Genomic DNA, 9,755 nt, shown 5'->3' with positions numbered 1-9,755 from the left:
TGTATATACATACATATATATATATATAAATAGGATATGCCGGTCCTATTTATTTATTTATTTATTTATTTTATTTATCTCCTTAACAATACAATAAGACAAATTATCCCTACTTTAAATCTATTTGCAATTGCATTTTTTTCAATAAATATTTCCTACTCATTACCAATAGCAAATAGAATTCTATCACTAGCAGTCCTACTCAATTAAGGTTGTGCACTGAAATAATTAAATGCTTTTTTTTTTTTAAGGAGAAATATAATGCAATGTTTTTCACAATTCCTTTTCAGCGGTGTGGTTCAGTGCTTGATTTAAATTCAGAGCACAGTAATATATTCTATTGAATTAAATGTGGTGTATCATAGTAATGAGAATGAAAAAATAAAGTTGCAGTGTTATAGTCCTGCAGAAGATATTCTCACATTGACTCTGTCTGAAAGTGTATTTCTCTTTCTGCATTTTAAGTTTATCATCTCACTATTAGGAATAAAGAAGCTTATTTTATCTTCATTCTTTTGAATTTGTAGTTTATGATTACATTGATCAGATTTTTAAAATATTACAAAGTGTTTTTCCCACATAATGTAGTTTTCATTTTATAAAACTTTCATATAGTTCTGCTTACATCACTATGTATCTGCTCCTATAGGTTATCTCAGTTTCCTCTGAAACTTTTCATTTATCATTTCATATATGTAGTGCAGGATTTTTGCATTGCAATATTGGCTCAGGCATACCTATCAGTTATCAGAATGGAATGTTGGCATGGCATGTGCCATGTACCAGGAGCCAACCGGCAATTGGGCTATGGCTATAAAAGGCCCTGCAAACCCAGCCCTGGGTTCTGTTTTCCCCTAACCTCACTCAGACAACTTGCTACCCCTGACCTTCCCCCGGGGGCCCTGGGTGGTGAAGGGAGAAGGGTGGTGGATCATGGGTAGGAACTTAGGATAGGATAGGATAGCCTAGTGGTAAGGACCATCTTCAAGATCAACCCAACATCATCTTTTGTGTAGCTAGCGGTTCAAATAATATCAGACCAGAGACTATTTACCACTGGCTGCCCTCAGCCAAGACCTTCTAGGACCTTTGCCAGCACCAGTCCTATGTTGCCCATAGCAACAGCTTAATAATGCCTAAGCCCTCTTACCTTGGTTTTGCCTTCCCCAGTTTCAAATAAATCCTTTAGCCTTAATCTGAGAATCCTGTGAGAGGTATTGGTTGGACCCATGATTATCATCTCTGCTATATTGACGAAAAGTGAGACCTAGAGAGATTAAATAATTTGCTCAAAGCTACGCAACTAGTTTTTATGGGACTAGAATTCAAAACCAGGTCCAAGGAGTTGTAAGAGGAAAGGAGGTAATGAATTAATTGGGAGTGCTGAATAACCCTGTGGGACACCTAGATATATTAGTGATCCCAAAGGTCAATCCAAATACAGCTGGTACTGTGAGTGAATATGTGGAATCTGCTCATTCTAATCCCAAGATTGGTAGTATAGTAACCCAGGACTAGCAGCCTGAACTAGGAATCAGCTGATAATGAAACACAGCTAACCCTCATCCAACTGAAGTCTTGTAAGTTTGATGTTGGTGGCTATATTCCTTAACTTGATTCACTATAGATCTGATTATTTGATCTATACAGACTAATTAATTAGTTTGACCTGTTCTGACTGAGGATTTGATCTTAAGAAGTAGATTAAAGGAATATTGAAAGTAAACCCCTTTCCCAAGTTGTCACAGGATTCAGTCAACTGAAACCTCACTAGAGCTTTGAGAACGCTCAGGCAAGTAATTTCTTAAAAGATGGTTTAATAGGGGCAGCTGGGTAGCTCAGTGGATTGGTAGTCAGGCCTAGAGATGGGAGGTCCTACGTTCAAATCTGGCCTCAGACACTTCCCAGCTGTGTGACCCTGGGCAAGTCAATTGACCCCCATTGCCCACTCTTACCACTCTTCCACCAAGGAGCCAATACACAGAAGTTAAGGGTTTAAAAATGTTTAAAAAAAAAAAAAGATGGTTTAATAGTTGAAGAGTTTAGGGAAAGGGGAACTGGTAAATGATGGAAAGTGGGAATTGGGATTCCTAAGTAAATCTAAATGGATAATTTGTTGTTGAATCTTCAGTTGATTGTTGTTGAACAAAGATCTTGATTGGCTGACAGCCTAGCTGAGGCCTGACTGGCTTCAGCCTTGAGTCAAGGCTTAACCCTGCCGAATGATAGTTATCTTTATCGATCTTCTTGTTCATTATAAATCATGAAACAGCGGTGATGGAACAGAGTTGTGTCAATCTGATAGCTAGAGATGGTTGCTGAATAAAGAAAGTATAAACTATGCCTAAACCCTTTCCATCCTCACCCAAATATTTCCTTTTATAGCCAAGTCTAACTGCCATGGCTCGTGCCAGGCTCATGCCAACCTCAGTTCATTCTACATTCTAAACAGGTAACTGTCTATCACTCTTGACTCAACAGGGCTGCTATTATATTTCCTTACAATTATGCTGCTTTTGGTTTTTGATGATTTTCAACCTGAAAATATCTGGATGATCATTTATCTAAGTTGATCTCTATACTATGCTATGCTAACTAAATATCTTACCCCTCTATCTATAATTCCCCTGAAAATAATAAATCTATTAGCTACGCTATTTTCTAAACTTTCTATTCTTCCTATGCCACGGTAGGGACTAGGAAAATTTTAAATAGGAAATAATTGAGGTTTGCACACATATAGCGAACAAAATTTGAACATGGACATACAGTCAACAATGTAACTTTGTAACACAAAATATAGTAACTTTTAAACCTTGTAATCTTTCCTTAATTTGCTCCATGGTTATGCATAAATATAAACAAACTATATCTATGAAAACTTCTGTCAATAAATAACCACAACCAAACATTTCAAAATTAACACAATAATTTTGTGTTAATATAAAGAACAATTTAAAACAAATATTTTCTAACAATTTTTAAATTCCTACACCATTTATACTATTGTTAGTCTGTGTTAGTCTGTTAGACTGCCATCTAAAATTTGCCTTATGAACTTCTCCCCTTCGTTTATCCGGAACTGTCAGTTGTGTGATTGTGTTGAATTGTGTTAAAAAAAATTTGTGTTGCCACAAAAAAATGTTTTCTTGATTTTTTAAAGATGTTTTAAATACTGCTTTGATCTGTTATTTCACATGCTGGTTCAATCATTCAATCATCGATATCACTACTTTGTTCTAATGCAATTTGTTCTTTTGACTGCTGCTTTTCTATGGCTGGGTCTTGTTGTTGAGGCAATTCTTTGGATGACTAGACATGCGTGACATGGAACCGAGGGTCTCTGTTTTTTACTTTGACAGCTGTAGGGGTTACTAAAATAATATCATGCAGGCCATGCTACTTTGGATCCATGAATGATTTTCTATTAAAATTTCTGATATAAACTGTATCTCCAGGTTTATAATTGTGCAAGCTAAAGTCAAGTGGAACTCTTTGCTGAATTAAGGCTAATCTATGTAACTCATCTAGCCTTTCTTTTAACAGCTTAACGTACTCATATAGTTTGCATTCTACTCAAAGATGCGATAAATAAGCTGTCTTTTGAGGTGCCATGCCATGCCATGGTAACTGTCCACATAGTAGTTCCAGTGGACGTAGCGGTCAATCACTTTGATCCAGATGTATAAAGTGAGTACCTCTGGCATCAGTTAGTGGCAGATAAGACACTAATTTAATTTTCAGTATGCCTACTCATTGGCCTGGATTATGGAAGAGTGAGCCCAAGAGGGTAGGAATAAGAAGCCCCCAATCTGAAACCTAGCATATACTTTGGAAAACCTGATGCTGAGAATGATTTCCATATTCAAATAACTGACTCTTTTTCTTTATTGGTATCTAATCTCCATGGTATAATTTTTGTGCTTTTTATTTTATTTTGATAAATGTTTTACAATTTTATTTAAGAATACACACACTCTATATTGAATACATAGTGCAATACAATGATATTTTAAAAGTTTGATGACTCAGCAGAGAACCATGTTAGAGAACTTCTGACTATTTTAAAGGTGTCTGAAACAAACCTTGGGTTATTTTTTTTCTAATTTCCTTTTCTTTAAAAACTTTAGAAGATATAAGAAACAATAAATACCACAAGGACAAATTCATTGCTTTCAGCATAGATATATATTTAATAGATAAACATATATTTAATAGATAAACATTGCCATGTCTGTGACTTTTTATGTATCCTGGAATCAATGAATTTTATACCACTAGCCAAGTCATAAAAATCCTAATGGCCCCTGAAAATTTTGTTAACCATTTACAAATGACTAGAAAGTAGAAACCAACTAGAAGAAGTGGTACAAAGGAGGAACAGAGAAGAGGAGGAAGAAGAAAAGGTAGAGTAAAGAAAGAATAACAAGAGATAGAGTATAATAAATGGAAGAATAAAAATGTTGATTATAATGATCTCTTTCCTCTAGCTACATAAATTACTTTTTCTAGGTGAGGAACCAAAGAATAAATAAATGTGAATGTGTTACAAAAAATTGAAAAGTATAGTGTTATACAAATATATAGAATAATATTTTCTATTTTAAAACAAAATTTCTTTTGTGTTAAGTATTTTATTATTGAATGAAAATTCATACAAACCAGACAGTTGACATCATTTAAGAAATATCCTCAAAAAATTGACCAAACCAATCAGGTATTTTGTAATTATACAGAATGATACCATGGAAGGAAACAAAGGCAAGCTAGCTTTATGATTAGTAGAATTAATAAATTTATTTAGTGTAAATTTAATAATGAGAATGATTCTTTTGAAAGGACCATTATTATCTTTCTCAGCAATAGATTATGCATGCTGTTCTGTTGCTATGGAAGTATTTATTTTAATTGTTTAACAGTAACAATTTATATAAGCCTTACATAACTGGCAATTTGTACTTTCTGAAGCCACGTGGTCAAGGGGACTGAGGCAGGAGAGCTGGAGTTTGGAGTCTAATCCTAATCCTAAATAATATGCTGGTTTTTCATTGACTTCTTTTTTAGCCAATGCTAGACTGTCATACAATATATAGATATTCTTATAGCTTATAGTTAAGGCATGATAGATGCCTTTATGGTTTTTGAAATTTTTGTAATCTCTTTGGAATATTGTGAAATGCAAGGCATTATGAGAGCTGCATTTATTCTTTGGATATCATTATCCAGATGTATATAATTTCTATAAATAACATAGAAAGTAAAGCTTAATTTTGAACTGGAAAGAATTTCTATAAGTAATTTATCTCCAGTACTCAAATTTCTTGTTAGAACTTAATGAGGAAGGCATTTGAGTCACACCCAGGACAATTCTGGGGGATTTATGGAAAGGAACTCTACCCACATTCAGAGGAAGAACTACAGGAGTAGAAACACAGAAGAAAAACAACTGCTTGGACACTTGGGTTGATGAGGACATGATTGGGGATGTAGACCTGAAAAGACCACTCCTATGTAACTATCAATAATATATAAATAAGTCTTGACTGACCACACATAATAAAACCAGTGGAAATGCAAATTTGCTACAGCGGATGCGGGGTGGGGGGGTTGAGGGGGTGAAGGGGAAATTAAAACATGACATGTAACCATGGAAAAGTTTTCTAAAAATAAAAAATTATTAAAAAAAAAGAACAAATCTCTGGGAATTCAGTTCTGAAGTTAAACTAACCATATAGATAGAGAAATTTATTGTAGAGACTTGTCTAATGCTAACAGCATCTTAACTCTCCCAGATTGACCTTATCGGATAGTATGTATTCAATTATCATCACTATGGAAATGACAGAAATCTATTATCTCCAGTCTCCACTTCCCCCTTGATTTCAAGTCCTAGATTTCTGACTGGTGAACATTTCCACTTAGAGATGTCGTCACTCCTTCAAACTCAATATATTTAAAAAATAAAATTTTCATCTCTCTCCCAAAGTTTGCTTTTCCTTTACATTAATAGCACTTTTATTCCCCCAAATGTTCCATGCTTAAAGTCTTTGAGTTGATTTTTAAAAAAAAGATTATTGATGCATTTATGAAATTATAGTCACTCTTCCCACATTTAATTTTTATTCAATGTGTATACACACACACACACACACACAGACATATATATATATATATATATATCTCAAGGGAAAGCATCTTATACAATGCCACTACTGGCAATATATATAGTAGTCTCTTTTTTCTTTATGAAGAAGTGTTGTTTGTTTTACTATCTGATCCCTTAGAGTTAACTTTGACTCTTCCTTCTCTCCCAAGTACCATATCTGTGCCCATCAGTTCTTTTTCTCCCCTTTATTAAAGTTTATTTATTTAATGAATTGATTTTGAATATATTTCCATGGTTACATGATTCATGTTCTTTCCCTCCCCTCTTCCCACCCTCCTCCCTTAGCCAATGAGCAATTCCACTGAGTTTTACATGTATCATTGATCAAGTCATTTTTCCATATTATTAATATTTGTGAGTTATTATTTAGAGTCTACATCCCCAATCATATCCCCATTGAACCATGTGATCAAGCAATTGTTTTTCATCTGCATTTCTGCTCCCACAGTTCTTTCTCTGGATGTGGATAACGTTCTTTCTCATAAATCCCTCAGAATTGTCCTGGGTCATTGCATTGCTGCTAGTAGAGAGGTCCATTACATTCTATTGTGCTACAGTGTATCAGTCTCTGTGTACAATGTTCTTCTGGTTCTGCTCCTTTTGCTCCGTCAGTACTTTTTTATTTACCTCTGCTTTTAGTCTTTCCTCTGATTCATCCTCTCTCTCTCTCTCTCTCTCTCTCTCTCTCTCTCTCTGTCTGTCTGTCTCTCTTTCTCCCCTTCTCCCTGAGAACCAGAGTGCTATTTAAATGGTTAACAGCTCTGGGGGTAAGGAAGAATGAACTGTTAGAAGGATATTTAGCTTAGCTTAGTAAGATTTAAGTGACAAGGAACAGGCTTAGAATTCTATGGGACACAGAGGAAGTCAGCTGAACTCCTGAAGGGAGGAAGCTGCTTTTCCTCCTGTGTGTGAATCCTGATCTACTGAGTTCATCTACAAGCAAGAAACCTGTGTATCTGGAGATAGGTCAAGCTGAGGTGAGACAAAGAGGGGTGGGCCTTGTAGGTCAACAATCTTTCCTCCCTCTCCTAGTTTGGATTAATAGCTATAACAACTGGACACCTGTGAAACTCATCTGCTAAAGAGATATCTGTGGACATATGTGACATCCCCACAACTACAGCTAGACCTCTTCACCATCCATTTGCTAGACTGGTTTGAGATTAGGCAGCTGTCAGTTTAGCCTGTAGAGTAGTTTTACCCTACCAGACTTTGGGGGAAAGTTATTGTTCAATTAGATACTATAGTTGTCAACTTGATCCAATAGTTGCGGGTACAATACCCTCTAAGGAGGGTAGCAGCAGCAGCTGTGTTAGTCCAGAAGTCAGCAGATTTAGTTTTTTGTTATCCTTTAATGGTCTATTGTTCACACCAGATAGAAGCACTAATGAGTAAATTTCGTACTCAAGCTTATTCCAATCAGCGAATTTCTAAGTATGAAATTATTCTCCTGGGTAGTGAGAACATCCAGTTAAAGAGGTGTAGTGTACTAAATCTAGGTATGCCTCTTCCTGATTTGCCAAAGAATGATGATCCATTACATGAGTGTGTGGAAGTAGTAGATCTAGTGGATATGCCTAGGATGGATTTAAAAAGACACTCCTATCAAAAACCCAGTCTTGGTTTTATTCACTGATAGTTCTTCATATTTGTGTAATAGAATCAGATGTACTGATGCTGCAGTAGTAGTAGTCTCCGAATTTGAGACACTGTGGTATGGCTAATTACCTAGTAATCCTAATGCTCAAGGTGCAGAACTGGTGGCATTGAAGCAAGCCTGTCTTCTAATCGATGGTAAAAGTGCAAATATTTATTCAAACTCTTGTTATGCATTTTCACTGTGTCATGCAACAGGAAAGATCTGGAAACAATGAGGTTTTATTACTGCATCAAGAAAACCAATAGCACATGCAGGAATAATAACTGAGTTGTTGGATGCTATCCAAAAGTCTAAACAGCTAGAGGTAATCCATTATAGAAGTCATTCTTGTAGTAGAGATTCAGTCTCTAAAGGAAATCACAGAGCTCATATAACTTCAAAGTGTGCTGCCCAAAATGCTCCTATTTATATAATGAATTTTTCAACAATTGAGTCAGATGATTTTAAAAAGAGCTTATGTAGACTCAGAAATCCAGAAAGGGAAAGAGAAATTTGGAGCAAGAAAAGAACATGGGATATGGATTACTGATACTGGAAAACTGTTGTTATCAAAAGCTTTCTATATCTACTTCTGTCGAGCCATTCACACAAAAGGTCATTTTGGTACTTAAGCTGTAGTAGATTCCATCAAATGGCAATGGGTTACCAGGGAATAAGTACTATTGCAAATAAGATCTGTAATAGTTGTTCTGTTTGCCAAAAATTCAATCAAAGTACATTCAGAAAGAAAGGTTTAGGTTGTAGACCTTTAGCATATTGTCCATTGGAGAGTTCCCAAATTGATTACATCAGCATGCCAAAAGCTGGAAGATACAAGTTTTGTCTTGTAATTGTGGACAGATTAACTAAATGGCTGGAAGCTTTTCCATCAAATACAAATACATCAAACTTTATGAAAGTGTTACTTAAGGAAATTTTGTTCCTAGTTTTGGTGTACCACTTACCATAGATTCAGATAAGGGATCTCATATCACTCAGGATATCCTCAGGGTCCCCCAAACTCTGGCAGGGTAAAACTATTGTACAGGCTAAACTGACAGCTGCCTAATCTCAAACCAGTCTAGCAACTGGATGGCAAACAGGTCCACCTGTAGTTCTGGGGATCTCACATATGTCCACAGATATCTCTTCAGCAGATGAGTTTCATAGATGTCCAGTTGTTACAGCTGTTAATCCAAACTAGGAAAGGGAGCAAGGATTATTGATATACAAGGTCCACCCCTGTTATGTTTCACCTCAGCTCAATCTGTCTCCAGATAAACAGGTTTCTTTCCTTTAGATGAACTCAGTAGATCAGGATTCACACACAGGAGAAAAAGCAGCTTCCTCCCTCCAGGAGTTCAACTGACTTTCTCTGTGTCCCCAAAATAGAATTCTAAGCCTGTTCCTTGTTACTCAAATCTTATTAAACTAAGCTAAATATCCTTCTAACAGTACACACAGGGCACACACCAAAGTTTAATATGTATTATTAACATTTTCTTAAGTTTGGACAATCAACAAAACAAATCAAGTCATGATTTGAATCTTTCAAATATTTTTGAAAAAAAAAGTTTTTAAAGCCTTAACTTCTGAGTATTGGCTCATAGGTGGAAGAGTGGTAAGGGTGGGCAATGGGGGTCAAGTGACTTGTCCAGGGTCACACAGCTGGGAAGAGGTGATAGTGGACATCCTTGTTTCAAGCCTTATCTTATTGGGAAGGCTTCTAATTTATCCCCATTGCATATGATGCTTATTGATGGTTTTAGATATATATTGTTTATTATTTTTAGGAAAGGTCCTTCTGTTCCTATACTTTCTAGTGTTTTCAATAGGAATGAATGTTGTATTTTGTCAAAGGCTTTTTCAGCATCTATTGAGATAATCATGTGATTTTTGTTGGTTTGCTTGTTGATATGGTCAATTATGTGGATGGTTTTCCTAATGTTG

Source organism: Gracilinanus agilis, chromosome 3, assembly GCF_016433145.1.
Source record: "Gracilinanus agilis isolate LMUSP501 chromosome 3, AgileGrace, whole genome shotgun sequence".
NCBI classification, from domain to species: domain Eukaryota; kingdom Metazoa; phylum Chordata; class Mammalia; order Didelphimorphia; family Didelphidae; genus Gracilinanus; species Gracilinanus agilis.
Note: the sequence above shows the minus strand (reverse complement) of the source record.